General features: G+C 44.5%; 1 long non-coding RNA gene across 1 annotated transcript in view; it reads right to left on the bottom strand.

Annotated features, from left to right (window-relative positions):
- Positions 1-6,305: 6,305 nt before the first annotated feature.
- LOC128626611 (uncharacterized) overlaps positions 6,306-18,947 on the bottom strand; it is a 29,731-nt gene continuing 17,089 nt past the window's right edge. Inside the window, exon 2 of the long non-coding RNA XR_008390582.1 lies at positions 6,306-7,653. This is a non-coding gene — a long non-coding RNA (uncharacterized LOC128626611). The remainder of the gene's footprint in view (positions 7,654-18,947) is intronic.

Raw genomic sequence — 18,947 nt, 5'->3', positions numbered from 1 at the left:
AAGTTCCAGAGTTTGAGCTTCCCTTGAAAACTGCTAAGAGAACCCTGAGGCCATATTCCCACAAAGCAACAAAGGCCTGGAGTGGGGTAGCAGTCACCCCATCACTCCAGGCTTGTGATAGCTCTGTCCAGGATCCCTGGGCACATGCACAGATGCCACCAAATCCACATGTGGGAGTTGTGGTTCATGGACTCGCCTGTGTCCACTATCCCTAACCCACCCAATTGGAGCGCCAGAAGGACTATGCCATCAGGAAAGTGGCATGTGCCCTGGGCAGGTGGTTCAGCTGGTCGGAGCACCATCCCATGAACCCAAATGTTGCAGGTTTGATTCCCAGTCAGGGCACCTACCTGGGGTGCAGCTTTGATCCTAGTTAGGGTGTGGATGGGGAGCAACAGTTTGATGTTTCTCTCACTTGGCGTATCTCTTCCCCATCCCCCACTCCCTCTCTCTGTAAAATCAATGAACATATCTTCTGGTGAGGATTAAAGAAAAAAAGAAGAAAGTAGCATAATGCAGGTGTTCTCATGATGGTTTTATTGCCAGAGAGGTATGAGAGTTAGGAGAAGGCGGAGGTCCTAGAAGGGAGAAATTAGGGTCCCGGATGCTACCCCCAACTGTACGCAAATCCAAGAGGTGGAACAAAAAGGGAAGGAAGACGAAGGGGAGGATAGTTCTCACTCATTTTCCAAGTTTACCTAGAATTCACCTCTGCTGGCCACCCAGTAGCCAGGAGCAAGGAAACCTAGTTAGCCACTAGCCAAAACCCATGCAATTGTCTCGGCTTCCTTACAGTAGTGGCCTTACCATTTAGTGGAATTTATTTTCCCTGCTAATAAAAGGAAAAAACAGTGTAGCAATAGCTTGAGGGGTGTGTGGGTAAGAACAGGTTGCACAATGGCTTGTGGCCTCGCCAGCTGAATGAAGGGACAGCCTGCTCTCCAGTGACAAAGGGCAGGCCAGTCATGGCCCCCATGTGTCACTCATTCTGAGGTCCAAAGAGCAGGTCAGCACCATCCCCTGTGCAGAAAGAAGCCCAGGACACAGGAGTAAGAAAAATCTTCTGTTCTTTAAAGCAGTTATCGCCTATGGATTTTATATATTCAGCTTTTATTTGAAAGTAACAGAAATTTAAAAATAGCAGAAAAGGGGTGGCAACCCACACATAACATCAGCTTTTTAGAGAAGTAAATTGGATAAAAAGATACTGCTTAAGAAAGACCCAAGTTTCGTCCACATTCCTGAGGTAGAATCTAGATAGCTTTTATAAGCTTGAGTCTACTCTGGTTGCTGATTTTGGCTTAGTGTCCTTTTAGAGAAAGAAAAGACTTTTGAAAGTCCCTTAGCCCACGTAGTGTTTTCTGTCCTTCGCAATGTCTAATTCAGGAGGCCAATTTTAGCCACACTGGGCAGGTTTCCGAAGGAGGGTCAGGTCTCACATGTTCTGTAATGACCAGTTTATACTGAGGACCAAACTAGACCCTTTTAAATGACTGTGTCCCTAGCTGGGGTCTAGTTTCCCCCTGACAGGGATCATAGTGACTCAATGACATAGCCGGTCATTAAGTCATATGTTTGTTTGACTACTTGTTCAGAGTGGGGACAGGACTGAAAGAAAGACCTGTTAGAAATGGAGAGATTGACTGAAATTCGAGTTGCATTTTATTATAAATGTGTTCAGTGATTTTTCTCCTAAATCCCAAATCTGATAAGTGTGATCTAAAGCAAACCAGTGAAAAACAGACCAACAAAAATGGCTAGTCCATTTTATCTTCACCCTTCCATTCTCAACGTTTCTCTTCTGCATCTTCCTTGACTTGTGAGTCCAGCCTCCATCTCTTACTGCAACCTTTAGTTCTGAAAGGATACAATTTTTCCTTAAGGACACTACAAAGGCATTTATATACCATCGTCCTATGAGAGCCTTTGCATTGCTCTGTAAGTTTCACAGTGTTGTTTATCTTTGAACTTGTGTATGTATTGTCCACCCAACTAAATTCTACATTCATTGAGATTAAGGGGTGTATCTTGTATCTTTTTGTCTTGACCATGGCTCTGTGGACATGGCTGTGCACATGCTAGTTTCTCAGAAGTGATTTGCTGAGAGCATGGCACAGTCATGGATCTGAAGGTCCCTACAAAGGATTGTGACTTGCACAGGATTGGGACTGTCTTTGCTTTTGTTGCAAGTGAAGTCACGGAACGGGATGATTTATTCAAATAGCAACTGAGAATCGGAATCTCACATGTCCACAGCAGGTCTTCTAAATCCACCAGCCTGGTGGAGGGTATCCTCTGCACCAGTGCCATGGCCCACATTTTGCTTTTCCTGGTTCTGTGTCTCCTTATCTGTGCAACACACACACACATACACACACACACACACACACACCACATACTTCTGTTTTGATTCTACATTCTCCCTCATCTTCTTGAAAATATTAAACTTTACAAAGGGTGAACTTAGTGCCTACGGTCAAACCCACTGATGGAGGGGTCTTTCCCAAGAACTGCAAGTTTAGGGAGTGAATTATTAAGGTCAAAAATATTTTTAGTAATTTGACTAAACAGATATCTAGAATCCAAAAGCACCAAGGCTTCGTGCATTGTACATTTTGCTTTACCTTTAATACTAATATAAATTTTACAAGCATTGGAAGAGCCAAGAAAGGAGAGACCTCTTGGGAAGGGGAGTCGATGACACCATGCTCTCCCAGCACCCTGTGCTGTCCGGGGCATTCTGAACAATGGAGGCAATTGAAGAATTCAGATGAGTAGGTGATCTGTTACATCTTTACAAGGCATCTCCTGGAATACCCCACCACTGGGATTTCAGTCGTCCAGAGACTTCCTTCCTTTGGCACAATCTTCCCATCACGATGGGCTATGGTTCAAGATATTTATATTACACATGCCCAAGCAACTTTTGGGGTTTTTTGTTTGTTTGTTTTTTTCTCAATGTCTTTTCTTAAAGAAAAACTTGATTTTAAAAGGAATTGCTTACCCTCCCTCAATCACTGAAAAAGAAAAAAAAGTCAAAGTCAAATCCACTGTTATTTCAAACTGCTTGTTTTGGGCTGAATCATACGCCATGCCCCCCAATTTCTGAGTTGAAATCTTAATCCTTGGTACGTCAGAAAGTGACTGTATTTGGAGAGAGGGTCTTAAAAGTAGCAATGAAAGTAAAATGAGGTTGTGCAGTGAACCCTGGTTCTTTATACCTGGTGTCTATACAAGAGAGGTTAGGACTCTGGAAGGTCCAGAGGGAAGAAGACTGTGTGAAAACATGGGAAGAGTAACACCATCTACAACCCAAGGACAGAGGCCTCAAGATCAACAACTGAACCTAAAAAACAAAACAAAACGCCAAAAACAGAAACTAAGCAAACAACTAGAACAGGAACAGAATTAGAGAAATGGAGATCACACGGAGGATTTTTAGTGGGGAGGAGAAGACAAAGAAACCCATGGACGTGCACTAAGGGGAGGGAAGGCTGGAGGGTTGGGGGGTGCAGGGTGGAGCAGGGGTGCAGGGGGAAAATTGGGAAAACATTAATAGAATAATCAATAAAATATACTTTAAAAAAGCAAGAACCCTTCCGACACCTTGATCTTGGACCTCTTAGCCTCCAGAACTGCGAAAAAACAATTTCTGTTGTGTGAGCCAGTCGGCCTGCGGTACTGTGTTACAACAGCCCAGGCAGACTAACACAGCAGGACACTCAGTATTTTCAACGTCTTTGAGAAAAACATTAACTTCAAAGGACCATGTACCCATGAAATGTTATATCTAAAGCCATGAGGCTAAATTCAAATTGTAACACTCTGGTTTTTCGAAGTCCTAACACTTCTATTTTTCCAGTCTACATTTAAAAAAATTGGTATTTTAAACAGCAAGCTTGATTCCCGTGGAAGAGCAGTTCTGAACCCCGACCTTCTGTTACCATCAGCTAGAGAGACCTGGAGGGGAGTCGGGAGTGACGGGCCTGGCTCCGGGGTTTCTGGGAGGCGGTTTGCATTGGGCGCAGGTCCCCCGCCCGGAGGATCCTCCCGCGTAGCTAGGATGAGACAGAGCGCTGTCCAAGTCAGTTGTTTAGAAAAACCCTGAGAATTGAATGTTTACCAAGAAAATCGTTTTATTTCTATCTTCTCAAAGGCTCAGGGTTCATAAATTGTTGTATATTGTTCTACCAATATAAAGCCTATTTCTTACTCCAAATATCTCTCCATTTTTTCAGTCTCCATATCATTAGGGAGTTGTTATTGCACCATTTAGTGGCAACGGAGACTATTTAGTCATTTCCTCACCACGGATCCATGCAAGTTACAAAACGGCAACTGGAGTTTTGGGGAGCATTTAACCATCCTGGAGTTTCAGGCAGCGTCTATGCCTAGAAGAAACTCCGTTTGGAGAGGGGTGCTCTTGCCTCACCCTAATTAGCCACAGAGCACCAGGAGCCCTGCGGAGACCTGGCCTCGTTCTGCGGGGCTGGTTGAGAGCCAGCTCTTGAACTTGGCAGCAAGAGGAAGCACTACAGGTGCCAATTAGCCGGAGTCGCCTTGAACCCCTCGCTGCTTAGTGGCAGCTCTTTAATATTTGTTGGTTTTTCATTAAAGATTGATCTGGCTCTGTGGATTTTTAATGTCCTTTTAGTTGGTAAGTCAATGCCAGCCTGGCAGTGTCACATACACAAGATGTAAAAAAAAAAAGTCTTGGCAAAAAATGGCTTTTAAAATTCAGCTCTGTTGCTCCAGAAGAGAAGGAGAAACAAAGAAACGAAGAGATGGTGGCAAGGGCCCCACAAGGCCCTGAAGTATCTGAGGGGCTGGGAGGCCTGGGGTGGGAAGGGGGCTACAGGAGTGAGAGCTAATCTTACGCAGTTTCCCCAAAAGTACAAAATATATATTTTTTTAATTTTTATAAAGATTTTATTTCCTTAGTTTTAGACAGAGGAGAAGGGAAGGGGGAAGAGAGGGAGAGCAACATCGACGTGTGAGAGATCCATTGATAGGTTGCCTCTCCCACACCCCCAACTGGGGACCTGGCCCACAACCCAGGCTTGTACCCCGACTATGAATTGAACCAGCGACCTGTCAGCTCTCAGGCCCGCACTCAATCCACTGAGCCACACCAGCCAGGGCTGAAAGCACACAAATCTTAATGCTGTCTTTCTTTCTACAATAGCTTTGAGGCTATTACCTCACATCCTCAGGGAAAGGACAGTAAGCAAGAGGGTAGTCTTGGCTGTTGGTGAAGGAAAGAAGTTACAGCAGCACATTCAAGTTTCATTTCAATATTCATTGCCAGAAGACACCCTCTCGGCCAAGTTAGACAAAATTACCACTGGCCTCTCCAATATTCTGATTGGCTAGGCCAAGGAACCTGTCTAACCAATCAGATCAAGCCTCTCTGAGGCAACTCCAAACTAGCTGGAAAACCTCACGACTGGCAAAATTCCCACCGCCAATTCATCTTCTATATAAAGAGGTATCCTGACTATAATTTCTGGCAGGAGCTAATAATAACACAGCTCACTAACAGCCTCATTGATAACTTGCCCCAAGTGGGACTGTTCTTCCATCTGTTAGGGACAAGTTGCTTCTGCTCTGCAAACTGGGCCGATCTGGGGCTGGTAATCATAAGGAGCTGTATCACCTGCCAATATGGCCAAGGGCACACACAAGGTTAAGACCTTTGGACTAATCCTCCAAGAACTGGGTAGTGCTTTTTTAATATTTCAGCACGGCCACTATTCTTGCAGCTCGAAAAGCCCCGCTTCCAGGGGCACAGTGGAAGCATCTATGGATGTCAGCCTTATTTCGCGCTTGCATGATTTTCTACATATATCCTGTAGGCGATGACTCCCTGCATTCTCCGGTCTGTCTCTCCAGTTGTGGGGACAGCGTTTGCTCCTGTCCTCCCTTCTCTAACGAACCCCAGTATGAGTTGCTGGGCTTTCAGTCTGTTCAGCTTTTTAGTCGTTAGGATGGCGTGGCAGCTTCTAAGTTCCTTACATGCGGAACTGGAGACCAGAGTCTGCCCTCAATTTTTAAGGGAGAAAATACACTTTTTGAACTTTAATTTGAATGAGTTCGGATTCCTGGGAGAATCGTCCAACAATTCTGAGGTAGTGTTGCAAATTGGGGGTTGGAGATGCCAGGTTTGGAGACTTGGATGAGGAAAGAGTGACCTATATGGGTAGGGAGGAAATTCTAGAAGCTGGAGAGAAGAAAGATTGAGAAGTGTATGTGTGGGGTGGGGGGGAGTGGACAGTAAAAGTACACAAACTCCTCACAAAATGGAATCTCTGCATGAATATGGGTTTTTATTCTTTTTCTCAAAATGCAATTCTAGTGATCTATAACAGACACATAACATTGCGTTCCTTTTAGGTGTACGGCATAATGAGTTGATATATGTATATATCACAAAACGATCACCACAATAAGTCTAAGTTAATCTCCATCACCACACACAGATCTACTCTCCCAGTAACTTTCAAATATACAACACAGGATCGTTAACTGTAGTCACTGCTGTACCTTACATTGTCAGAATCTGTTTATCTGATGATTGGAAGTTTGTGCCTTTTGACCACCTTCGCCCATTTCCCTGGTCCACCACCCCACACCTCGGGCGGCCACCAGCACATGCTCTGTATGTATCAGTTCACCTTTAAGAGATTCCACTCACAAGAGGCATTACACAGTATTTGTTTTTTTCTATCTGGCTTACTTCACTTAGCACTGCGCCAGTAAGTTTCATCCATGTTGTCACAAAAGTCAGATTTTCTTCTTTTTATGGCTGAGTAATATTGCATTATATATATCACATAATCTTCATCCATTCATCTGTCAGTGGACACTTAGAACGTTTCTATTGTAAATAATGCTGCAGTAACGACAGCGACCCTTCTGAGAGGTGGTTTTTGCTCCCTTCAGACCAACATCCAGAAGTAGGATTGCTGGATTGTACGTAGTCCTATTTCTGATTTTTTGAGGCATCTCCATGCTGTTTTCCATAGTGGCTGCACCGCTGTCCATGGCGACAAGCGTGCACAGAGCTCCCTTTCTCCACATCCTCACCGACATTGTTATTTCTTACATTTTTTATAATAGCCATCCTCACAAGTACAAGGTAATATTCTAGGGTGGTTATGATTTTCATTTCCCTGATGATTAGTGATATTGAGCATCTTTTCATGTACCTGTGGGCCATTTGTGTGTCTTTGGAAAAAGCATCTATTTCAGTTTCTCTGCCCATTTTTTCATCAGGTGTTTGGATCTTTTCTGTTGAGGTGTAGGAGTCCCTTATATATAAATAGTGACCCCTTATGAGATATATGGTTTGCCAAAATTTTCTTCCATGACATAGGTTGCCTCTTCATTTTGCTGATGGTTTCCATTGCTGTAGGAAAGCATTTCAGTTTGATGTGGTCCCACTTGTTTATTTTCACTTTTGCTCCCTAGTCCATATTCCTCATGGTCTGCTTTTGCCACGTTGTGACTGACTCTTTCTATTTCCAAAGGACAGGGCAGGGCACTGGTTTGTCAGTTACGAAAGTAAAATTCATGCGACAAGCTCAGCGGAAGGGCTGTGGAGACAACTGCCACCGTGGAGGCCCAGGTGCACCAATTCGGGCTTCTCTTTCCCTGCAACGAAACACACACTCATACTATGACCAATATCTAAGAAGGGTAAAGTGAGAGTGGGGGATTCCTTCGATACAGACCCAATCTCTCCCAGATTTATAATCTCAATTACAAAAAGTAGACTTCGAAAAACCAGTTTACCGAAAGTGTTTAAATTTCTAGATGACAGAGGCTTTCTTATTCTTTCCCTGCCCCCTAAGCTCTGACCCCATAAGGAGAAGAGAGACTGTTTGGAGATGGTCCTGCAGCCCCAAAGATCCTCTCCCTGTTCTCTGGTGGGCTCTTAGAAATTTGGGGGCTACTTGAATCTTAAATTGGCCCACGTTGTGCAGCCTATAATTAATCAGGGAGATTTTTTTCAATGGAAATGATATAATTGGGTTATTATACCTTTTTCCTTTTTAATACAATACAATGCAAAAGCTTCACTCTTACTCTCTTAACACACAGTCTCTCGGATTGACAATTCGAAATCAGCCATTTGCCGTTTAGCAATTGTTTTCTCCTGTTCTGGGATTTGCTTCTGTTACATTTAAAATAGAGGGCACGCTGGTTTGGAAGGCGGGACCGGAGGTCCGGTGCAGCCCTCCTGACCTGTTCACAAGGGACATCTTGCCGTAAAAGATGAATTGCAAAGTAATAGCTGAGTGGAGCCAAAATAGTCAATGCAATTACCCTTTGATGCATTTTTGGGCTAATGATATTTAAATCAATATGACTGAAAAAGAAAAATAAATGTCAAACAAATACCAAAGAATAAATAACCTACTGCAAGACTGCCGGAATCGTTAACAGTTCCCTGCGCGCTGAGATTGCTCCGAGAACCATGTCAATACACCCAGTTGCAGGGTAATTGAAAGCATCTAAAAAGCCAATACTTATTTTGTCAAAGGTACAAATGTAAATCTAACTCGGACTGTGAACAAATTACATGTGTGTTCAAGCTGGGGTGCTGACCAATTATTCTTAAAAGAATATTTCTGTTGAGAACTTTCTTCTAAAACTCACAAAACCCAAAATTTGGAATGGACTAATGAAACTACTCAATTTCTTCCTTTTATACATTGGAAAGCTGAGGCTCATGGAAGTTAAGTGGCTTGGTCACAGTCACACTGCTGGCCTGAGCCTCTAGACTAGCCCAGTGGCTTTTAAGTTTGCATATCTTCACACCTTTGTCTTAAGTACGATCCCAATTATCTCTCCTCCATTGTACAGTAAAAGCGCATTTTCTGCCAACAGATCTTGGCCCTCCAAGACCACGCCAAAGATTCATTTGTTATCGGCCATTTAAAATAGACCCAAAACGACATTTGAAGGGCAAACATTTCCAAATGGGGACTTGCCAAGTCTGACTCCCACTCCGAGGCGTCCCACCTGCCCTATGGAACGACACCTGTCTAGAGCTGAGAATAGCTCCTGCCCATTGTCTACACATGGAAAATTTACTTCTTGAAGATCGTGAAAGTAGGCCGGAATGTGTTTTGCTAAAACAAACAAAACCTAGCTGTTTTCCACCCAAATCTCTTCACTGTAGGGATTTTAAGACCTAGAAGAATAGTGAGAGAAGGAGTGGAGAGAACACACGTAAAAAGAGCTTGGAACACGGAAGACACCTTTCCAGGAAGAGGGCCAGGCCTGCTGAGGGAAAGCATGCACGGCCCTGTCCCTGTCATCGTGTTCACATGTCATAGTAGAGTGGCACAGATTATAGCTTGCCCCCTGCTAGATCTGTACTCCGATCCACATGGTAGGTAAGTCATACTGAGCACAAAAAACTGATCCTTTTTCTGGCATAACCTGGGCCTGGCTGAGTTAACAACAAGCACAGGTGGTTGAATAGTAGTAGGACTACTACCATCTGTGGGGAGATAGTGGTGAAAATCAAACCAGAGTTAGTGCTATGTGCGCACCAAGGCTTGGGTGGTGATTCTTAAAAAGAAAGTCTAGTTCTCATTTCTCTCAAGCTATGTGTGGATAAGTTTTCCAGGCCCTTTCCCCTGAGTCTACCAAAGGAAGCATACATTCTTAGTCCTTCCTGGTGGAAGCCATGGCTGAAGGAGAAGTTATTGGTCATTCTGGGAGACCCTTTGACCCACTTCTGGTGTGACTTTGAAGGGAACTGTGAATGGGCCAAGTTTGTCCAGGTGATAACAGTACTTACTATTTATTAAGGGTGTACTGTGTGCCAGGTGCCAGGCACCTTGTTAAACACAGTAAATTTAGTATGTCATGAAATCTTTAGACCCATCCTGTGAGGCAGATGTTAAAGCCCTCATTTTCCAGGGGAGGAAGTGAAACAGAGGACTGAAGTTTCCTGCAGGCCACTCAGCTAATGAGTGGCTTCTCACTATGGTGGCTCTCAGCTCATTGCCACCATGAAGACCAACTGCACCTCCTCCCAGTAGCCTTGCCCTCTGGAGTCCTCACCCAGTGCTTCCCAGGCTGCCTCTACCCTGTTCGGGGCTTCCAACCCCTAAAAAGTTCCTGCAGGATGAGAGCAAGAGCCTGAGAATTAGGATCAGACAGGCATGGGTTTAAAACCTAGCTTACCAACTATAGCTACGAGGTCTTGGGCAACTTGCTTGGACTTTAGGTCTCATTTATAAAATATAGACTTCTTTTGTGGGCTCATATTTTTTCCAAGGGTCAGGTTCTGAAATGAGGCAGTAAACAAAAATACAAAGATAATTAGGTGTATCCTTGCCATTTCCTTAGGGGGATGCCACTAGAAGCCCCTTGTATGCGAGAGGCATCTTTCTCCACTGGGGATGTGGAGAGGGTAAAGAGAGGCAAGGTTCTGCTCCTTTGGGATTCCACCCTTTGGTGGAGGGTGCGAGTCATCACAGAGCAGTGAGCAGTAAGTGCTATTCAAAGATTTGGGCAGTGCTGGGGAATGATTCGGAAAGGGTCCTCCAAGGAGAAGGCATTGCCTTGGGGATCTAAGTGAGCTTCTGGAGCCTCCAGGAGAAGATGCATGGAAAGGGTGCCCAGGCAGAGGAAGCAGCTAGGATGAAGAAGGATGGGCTAGCACAAAGCAGGCCAAAGGGAGAGTGGTCCAAGAGGAGGCTGGGAATTAGATCATGAGGAATTTGTTTTCCCAGTGAGCTGGCAGGGTTCTACACAGGGGCAGGTCATGAGCTGAGTCCTCTTTTCAAGCTCTCTCTGGCAGCTGTGGGGAGGCTGGGTGGCTGGGTGGCATAGGGGAGGTGACTCCCAGTTCAGGTGTTCGTAGCAGTACAGGCATGAGATGCTGGCAGTGTGAACCTGGGGGGAGGGTAGAGAAGGGAAGTAGCAGCACATGCAGTTCATGCCCTGGAGGGGAGTTGATGGAGGCAGCTGGTGGATTGGATGTAGGTGTGGGAAAGAGAAGAATCAAGAATAACGTCAAGAACAACCATTATTTGCCATTCAGTGCAACACAGGTTGAGTTTTCTCCCCTTTGGTGGCAGTAGTATTTCTTTAGTTGGACACAGGGTGAGGTGGTTGTCTTCCAATTGGGGGCCATATGGTATGAGTAAAAATTAGTACCTTTAAACACTGGAAGCACTCTGAGCCCAGGGAGCTGCTCACATAGGAGAGGCTCCCAGGACAGGAAACCAGGCAGTACCGTTTCCCTCGGTTCACTGCCTCCATTCACTCACTCTGGGGTGTCTGCTGTTGTAGTGGGATGTGGAAAGGTCCCACGGTATTCACAGTATGAAAATGTAACTTTATTCCCAATCTCCTTCCCTCATTTGAAGTCGAGATTAGTTAAATATGCCAGATATATACATATAGTGAGTTCATGATAATGAGGATCATATCTTATGTCTTCATTTAGAACTTTGAGTGTGTTGACTGGCATCTTAGCCAATGATCCAATATGTTTCTTTCTTTCCTTTTCTTCCTTCCCATTATTTTCTTCCCACCTGCCCCAGTCAAACTTACCTGTTCAAGCTCTTAGTTTCTCAGAAGTCTGCTCTCTGATGTTTAATCTTTCTTTTTTATTTTTATTTTTTAACATTTTTATTGTTGTTCAAGTACGGTTTTCTGCTCCCCCCCGCCCCTCCCCATCACCTCAGTTCTCCCCACCTCCTTCCCCTGTTTCCACCCTAATCTTTGAAAATAATTTCTGTTAAATCATTAATGAGTATTCATGATTAATTAATTCAAAAACAAATCCATCTCTATTTTAACAGGTGCCTTGTGAAAACACCATGCTTTGACCAGAAGTCGAATTCTGGCAGTGCAGATATCAGCACTGTGAGGTTGTTCGACAGGAGGCTTGTAGGTAGGGGGGCCTTCCGGTACCCAGGCATCGCACCTCACACTGGGTCCCTTGCTCTGTCTGTAGGGATCGGATACAACAGACATGACATTCCCACCTCGGCTCACCCTCTGAGGCCCAAGGCCTCCTCTGCCTGGGTGTGCAGAGGAAATGTCCTGGCAAGGAAGAGAATTGGTAATGGTTTCTTAAGAGAAATAAATCCCAGGTGGGAAGGGACTCCTGAGTAGAGTAAAAGGTAACTAAGGCAAACTAGAGGCCTGGGAGGTGAGGTGGGATCTCTGCAGAAGTCTAGGTTAACAAACAACCAACTCGTTGCTGTCAGCTCTGGTGTGGCTCAGTGGATTGAGTGCTGGCCTCTGATCCGAAGGGTCACCAGTTTGATTCGTAGTCAGGGCACGTGCCTGGGTTGCAGGCCAGTTCCCTAGTTGAGGGTGTGTGAGAGGCAACCAACTGATATTTTTCTCCCTCTCTTTCTCTCTCCCTGCCCCTCTCTCTGAAAATAAATAAATAAAACCTTAGAAAAATCAATCTGACACTTCTTTATTTTCTTTCATCGTCCTTCCATCTGCATCCAACCACTGGGGAGAAAGAGCTGTGATTCTGGCTTCTAGTGTGCATTTTGTGAACTACTTGAGAAGTGCAGTCCATTCCACCCTCATGTTATAAAATAGGAAAAATGGCGTCCTCATCCTAGTGTGGTTGTTACGGGGATTCCATGAGGTTCCATACACTGCTGGCCTTTAGAGGAATCCAACCAAAGCTGGGTTCCTGCCATGTTACTAAAGAACCGTTGACAATTTTCTAATAATGTGTTCACTCAATGACTATTTATTGTGCACCTACTATGTGCCAGGCACTGTTCTGAGTACTGTAGAAGTAGCAGTAAATAAGATAAAGTTCCCATCCTTGTAGGGCTGACATTCTAGTGGGAAGAAATGGGCAAGGACCTGATAAGCAAATAAACACTATAATCTCAGGTTGTAGTGAAGATATATCAATAGGACGATGGGGCAGAGAATGCTGGGGGTGGGTCTGGTCACAGCAGACCTCTGTGGGGTGATGAGATTTGCACTGAGACCCATGATTTCCTGTGCAGAAAGAATTCCCTCTAAGTACTACGATTTTCTACAGGTATTATTATCTACAGGTATCAAACAAAACTTTGCGTAAACAGAAGCTTGGGGAATACTTAGGATAACTAGATTTTCTAGTCCAATGAGTGTTGATTCCCAAGCTCTCTTTGTTTTGACTATTACAGTGTGAGAATACTTATAAATAGTGATGTATTTAGTTCATGTTCTTCATGGAGTAAATTAGTAGAAATAAGGGTTAATGAAATAAAAGCATCTGGTACAATATGAAGGTCATTACTTGGACTTCAATTCAGTGCTTCAGATATTGATGTTGTTAAAAAGAAAAGTTGGGCCAAATTGGATACTAATTCCAACCCTAACCTAGCAGTTCTTTTAAAAAATAAATCAGTGTCACTTTTTCGTTAACAAGCAAGTTGTAAGGAAAATTGTGGAATATATTGTGTTCTTCTGGCCCTCTTTCTGAGTTCCTCATCTCTTTCTCTTGGTCCTCTTGGCACATCTCCCCAGCCAGCGAGTTCATATTCTTCATTGGTGATCTAGCCCACGGTCGAAAAGTCCTTTGTGCACAAGTTAGGAAAAGAGATTGACCCCGGCTGTTGCATTAGTCTCCTATGTGTTGTAACAAATTACCACAAAGTTAGGTGGCTTAACACAGTAAGAATTACTCTCTTACAGTTCTGGAGGTCAGAGAGCTGACCTGGGTCTTAGGTGGCGAAAATCAAGGGGCCAGCAGGGCTATGTCTCTATGGAGGCTCTGGGGGACACTTTGCTCCCTTTCCTTTCCCAGATTCTGGAGGCTGCCTGCCTTTTGATTTACATTTTTGTTTTATTTATTTATTTCTCTGACCCGTCGGCCCTTCGTGCATTTTCACAGCCAGCACAGCATCCTGGAATCTCTGACCACAACCCCTACTCGATGGTCATGTCTCCTCTGATTTGACCTGCCTTCTCCTCCCTCTTACAGGAACCCTTGCTAATCCGGAATCATCCTCTCTTCTAAAGATCCTTCATGTGGTTTGTTGCTCCTTTTGAATGCAAGGAAGCATTGTCACAGGTTCCAGGAGCCACGATCACAGGGCTCATTGAATTGTGAATACTTTTGCTGGTGGTGCTGGTGGTGCTGGCGGTGCTGGTGGCATTGCTCTGTCTACCACAGCTGTTACCCATCTGAGGGCAGTTTGCTATCAAGGACCCAGCCAGGATTCTCATATGAGTCTTTTCATGCTCAGCCAGTATTTAAAACCAGCACACTAAAGTTTCCCATAGCAATCAATGCAGTGATTAATACTTTGGGGCTAACTCATCACTAGCTTATGTTCCAGACCATAGGTCCTGATCTGAGACTGAAAACCTTTGGTTCTGGACCTAAGTAGCATTGCCTTATCTGGCCGATCAAATTGCCCAGGTGTAAACTGCCATCTCAGCAGACCCTCAAGTCCTCAGGGGAGGCGCATGATGTCAAACCCAGGACCTAGGACCCAGGACCCAGGATCCAGGACCAGGCAGAGTGAAGGTGCTTCTGGGGTGGCTGGAAGGGCTCTTCACATAGTTTTACACAAGACACCAGCAGTCAAATTTATGTGTGTGATCCCTTTGACCCTTGGATTCCTGGAGAGGTCGCTGCTTTGTAAAGACAAAGCAAAGCCAGAATTGTGGCTGAACTGCAACTAGGGAACTGCGTGCAGCAGCCGGACAGCTGGAGACATTGAAGAGAGACAGAGCAGCTCCCCAGTTCCTGGGGAACCTGGGTTTCCTCTGAGTCCAGGGTCAACACGGGCCAGCCTGGCTGCTCTGCATCCTCAGGCAAAGTACCTGGGAGAAGGAGGCACAGGCCATGCTGACATGTTTTATGTGTGTGATGTAAATTGACGTTATTTTAAGTATGAAAAAAAACTACTCTGGGTACACTTTCAGTAAGCATGGCCCTGTGGTTTGTTATGCAAGCCAAAGTCTTTCTCCCTTTCTCTTATATAATCAAATCGAATATTGTTTAATCCTAAAACCAGGGAAAAGGCAATAAGCTGGGAAAGTCTTTGACCAGCTCTCAACTTTGAGACAAACTTAAAAAAAAAAAAACAAATTTCAGTTTTTTCTTTCATACAGAAATCTCAACTTTCCTATGTGAATTGCGGCTCTTCCAAGATTGTAGTGTATCAATACTTTGAGCAGATCGACTTCTTGTCTCTTAGCCTCAATATATTCATTCATAGATTTTTAAAGATCTATTGGCTGACTCTTATATGTTTATAATGGCTTGAGGTTATAGAACACAGTTCCTGGTCTAATTAGATTTATGACTTAGAAAAGGAAACCAAAGCCACTTTGAGTTACAGAACCATGGGCTATTGAGGCTGGGATCCCTTGATGTTTTTGCAAAGGAGAAACCTGTGAAAGAGCAGTATCTGGGAGAGTAGACACTCAAACCTTTACCAGCTACAAGAATAAGTACATGGATGGGGCCCCAGCAGAGCCCACAGAGAAGACACTAGCCCAGGTAATGCTCTCAGTGGCGAGGGTAGCAGAAGTGTGGTAGAGAAGAGAACAGCTCCCGGGGGGTAGAAACCTGGAGTCTGGCTCTGCCCCTGAATCTCATAACATCCTGCAGACCTCAGCTTTTCACGTCTCCTCTGCTCAGTGAGCCATGCTCACTGGTAAAGTCACAGATTAACTCAGAGCTCACATCCAGTCTCGAGAGGAAATCAGTTGTTATAATCTAGAAAACACCATGATCGATACTATAAATGCCTTACACAGAGAACAACTTACAAAGAATTAGAATACAATATATGTAACTTTTCAAACTGTAAGAATATAAGCTAATTTTCACTTGATTCATGAAGTGTATCAGGGCCTAATAGCTGCTCTGATCCATTTATGAGAGGCCCAGCGTTGTGTTATTCTACCTAGTTAAGCCTTTTTCTTTCACTAGTTATAGAACTTAGATATTAAAAGACCTTTGGATTTGCAGGGCCCTGTGCTTTTTCATTTAGACCAAAGTCTCTTCTCTTTTTCTTATGTAATCAAATCAAATATAGTTCAATCCTGAAACAAGAGAAGGAAGAAGCAATGAGCTGGAAGACTCTTGGCCATTTCTCCACTTTGAGAACTGTATAAAACTCCAAGTGTTTATTACCTCCCCGGCCTAGGTAAAGAAAAAGTTAAGGCAGCATTTCAAAGCTGACACCGCTAGTTAATGGGGAGCCAGGAGGAAAACCCAACACTCTCCATTCCCAGGCCTTTTCTGTACTTTGCTGCCATTTACAACCTTCTCACAATAAATGTTACACTTTGTCACAGCCTGGCACTGTTCTGGGTGCAAGCAGCCAGTGTCCTGTGCTCCAGAAGCTCCCACCTTCCTGTTAGACACATAGTTCTTTAAACAGTCTCTGATTTAGTCAAACACATGCCCCTGTTTTCTGAATTAAATGAGGTTTCCTATGTCTTGCTCTAGAAACTGCCCTCAAGTTCCTGCCTGTGACTCTTGGACAAGCATCGGTTGTTCTTTAATAGCATCAATGACGTAATGAACTTGAGACGATGCCCTAGTTTCCCACTTTGAGATGCCCCTTTTGGTCTCTGGTTGTGCTCAGCTTCTTTCTCTTTATAGACCCCTGGGCATCCACATCACAAATGGGAGAGGCATTGTCGCCAGTTAGGCCAAGGGGACCCAGGAGGTGGAGAGACAACTGGGTCACACCCCCCAAGACGTGACCCTCAGGAGCCCTGGATTGGGTGGTTACACTTTGGGCTTCTTTCTATTTTTGTTTGGGCAAACGGTGGATAATCAAAGAAAAATAGACCGTATGAGGTAAGATATTTAGTTTGGAGAAAACTTGAAGTGAGGGGAGAAGGCAGGCCAGCAGCCATCTGCCTGTCAGGAGAGGGGAGGGGGGCAGAGGAGAAGGAAGAGGGGATCCGGACACCCAGAGGAGGGCCTTGCAGAACCGAATAAATGAGCTCACTTCCTCTGGGACCAGGAATCTGGAGAAAAGATGCCTTCTAACTGGAGCTGATGGAAGATGCAGGTTACAAACACAGAGATGTAAGCTTCCCAGGTAAGTAGGTAGAAGAAAACCTGGGCTGGAAGTACAGGACATACTTTAAAGATTAATGAAAGCAATCCAGCTTTGTTTGTTTGTTCATTCATTTTTTTGTATAAACCAAAGCAATCTCCAAAGACAACTAACTGGTCTGAATGCTCAAGACTATACGTGTGGTTTCCTCCGAAGGATCCTTATATCACTGATATTCCTCCTATCACCACACAGCTGAAACTCAGGGCCCACTCACTACTCTCAGTCTGTGAAATGGTAAAGAGCATGAATACAAGCGTGAGGGGGCCTGGGTTTAATTCCAATCCTGTCATCTACCAGCTATGCATTTAGACATGTAACTTAAATCCACTGTGTCTCAACTTCCTTGTCTTTAAAATGGGCACAGTGAGAGCCTCCACCCCATAGGGTGGTTGTGAGGGTAAAAGGAGTTTGCACATGGTAAGCCCTTGAAATAGTTCCTGCCACATAGCGAGCCCATTAAAATACTATTTCCTACAGGTAAAAGAAGAGAGGAGAAAAAGGGGAAACACATTGTAGCTTCGTAGCCCTTCAATATCTGTGAGATCAAGGAAGAAGCAAAAGTAAACACAGGTGACTTCCGTCACACCATCTTAGCATTCTGGTCAAAGTGATCTCTGCACAGCTGGGGACCCACTGGGCCTTCTCCCTCCTGCATTAGAGGAAAAGGAGGGTGATCCATTAGTCACTTACACAGCATGTGGAAAATATGAAAACAGCAGCACAATGTCAAACTCTGCTTCCTAAAAGCATTGCTAAGTAATTCACCCTGCCTGAGACCTAGGGAAATGGGAGATCCCTTGAAATGTCGCCGTGGAACATCTGGAGGCTTTACAAAGTAAGAACGCTAGAAAAATGCCATTAGAAAAATCCTGCATTAGAAATACCTAGTGCCCAATGCCCTTTACTGCTATCCCCTGCAGCTTATGCCATTTCCATCCTGAGGAAACCAAACTTTTAAAGATTATTTTAAAATGTAATAGGAGGAATTGTCAATCCATTAAGGAAAAGAAACCCATTCTAATTAACAACTGTTCACGGGAAGAAAGCGTGCTGCCGCAGGCTTAAATAAATGCCAACCCAAAGCTGCAGAAATCACCCCGGCAACATGGGCCACTCCAATTATTTTGTCCTCACTCAGCCAAGTAATTGGTATCTGATTATTTTGCCTGGTGGGTGTTCACGGAGAGGGAGTGATTTCTGTCTGGGTTGGCCAGCGTCACAAGCAGCTTTTGGATTGCTGCTCAGGGACCCAAAGAATGGACAGCACGGGAAATACGGTCACTAACACGGTAATGAGTGTGTATGGTGCCAGGTGGGGACTGGAAATGTCGTGGGGGTCGCTTTGTAAAGTATATGATTATCTAACCACTATGCTGTCCACCTGGAACTAATACAAAATAGTACTGAATACGAACTGTAATTGAAAAAGAGAGAGAGAGAGAACGTATTGGGCCAGTTCGCCCAGTGAATGCGTTGCTAGACCAACCTGCCTGAGAAAACAGAGACAGGGCTGCCAGCCTATGAGTTCAGAACAGGAACGGTCTCCACTCACCCGTCAGTCTCCTTTCTGGGAGTTGGTAGCCCACACAGGCCCTTTAACTCAGGAAAGCTCTCCAGTTTGGGTCTCGAACCTGGTTAGCAGCCTTCTGCTTGGCGAAAAGAGACGAGGTGGTGATTTTTCTCCACCTGCTCGCAATAGCAGCTATGACAGTGACAAAGAACACTGCCTCTAAAAGCCTGTCTCTAAATGATTGATGGAGTGCTTCATTGCACTCTGTTGCATGACCTTGATAGCTAAGTGGTTGTTTAATGAAGGATCTGGGAGTGCTGTTACTTCATATTCCAGAAGCACAGGGG

The sequence above is a fragment of the Artibeus jamaicensis genome, unplaced genomic scaffold, assembly GCF_021234435.1.
Source record: "Artibeus jamaicensis isolate MK-2021 breed Jamaican fruit bat unplaced genomic scaffold, CSHL_Jam_final scaffold_833, whole genome shotgun sequence".
Taxonomy (NCBI): Eukaryota; Metazoa; Chordata; class Mammalia; order Chiroptera; family Phyllostomidae; genus Artibeus; species Artibeus jamaicensis.
The sequence above is the reverse complement of the archived record's forward strand: the minus strand, read 5'-3'. Positions and strand labels throughout refer to the sequence as shown.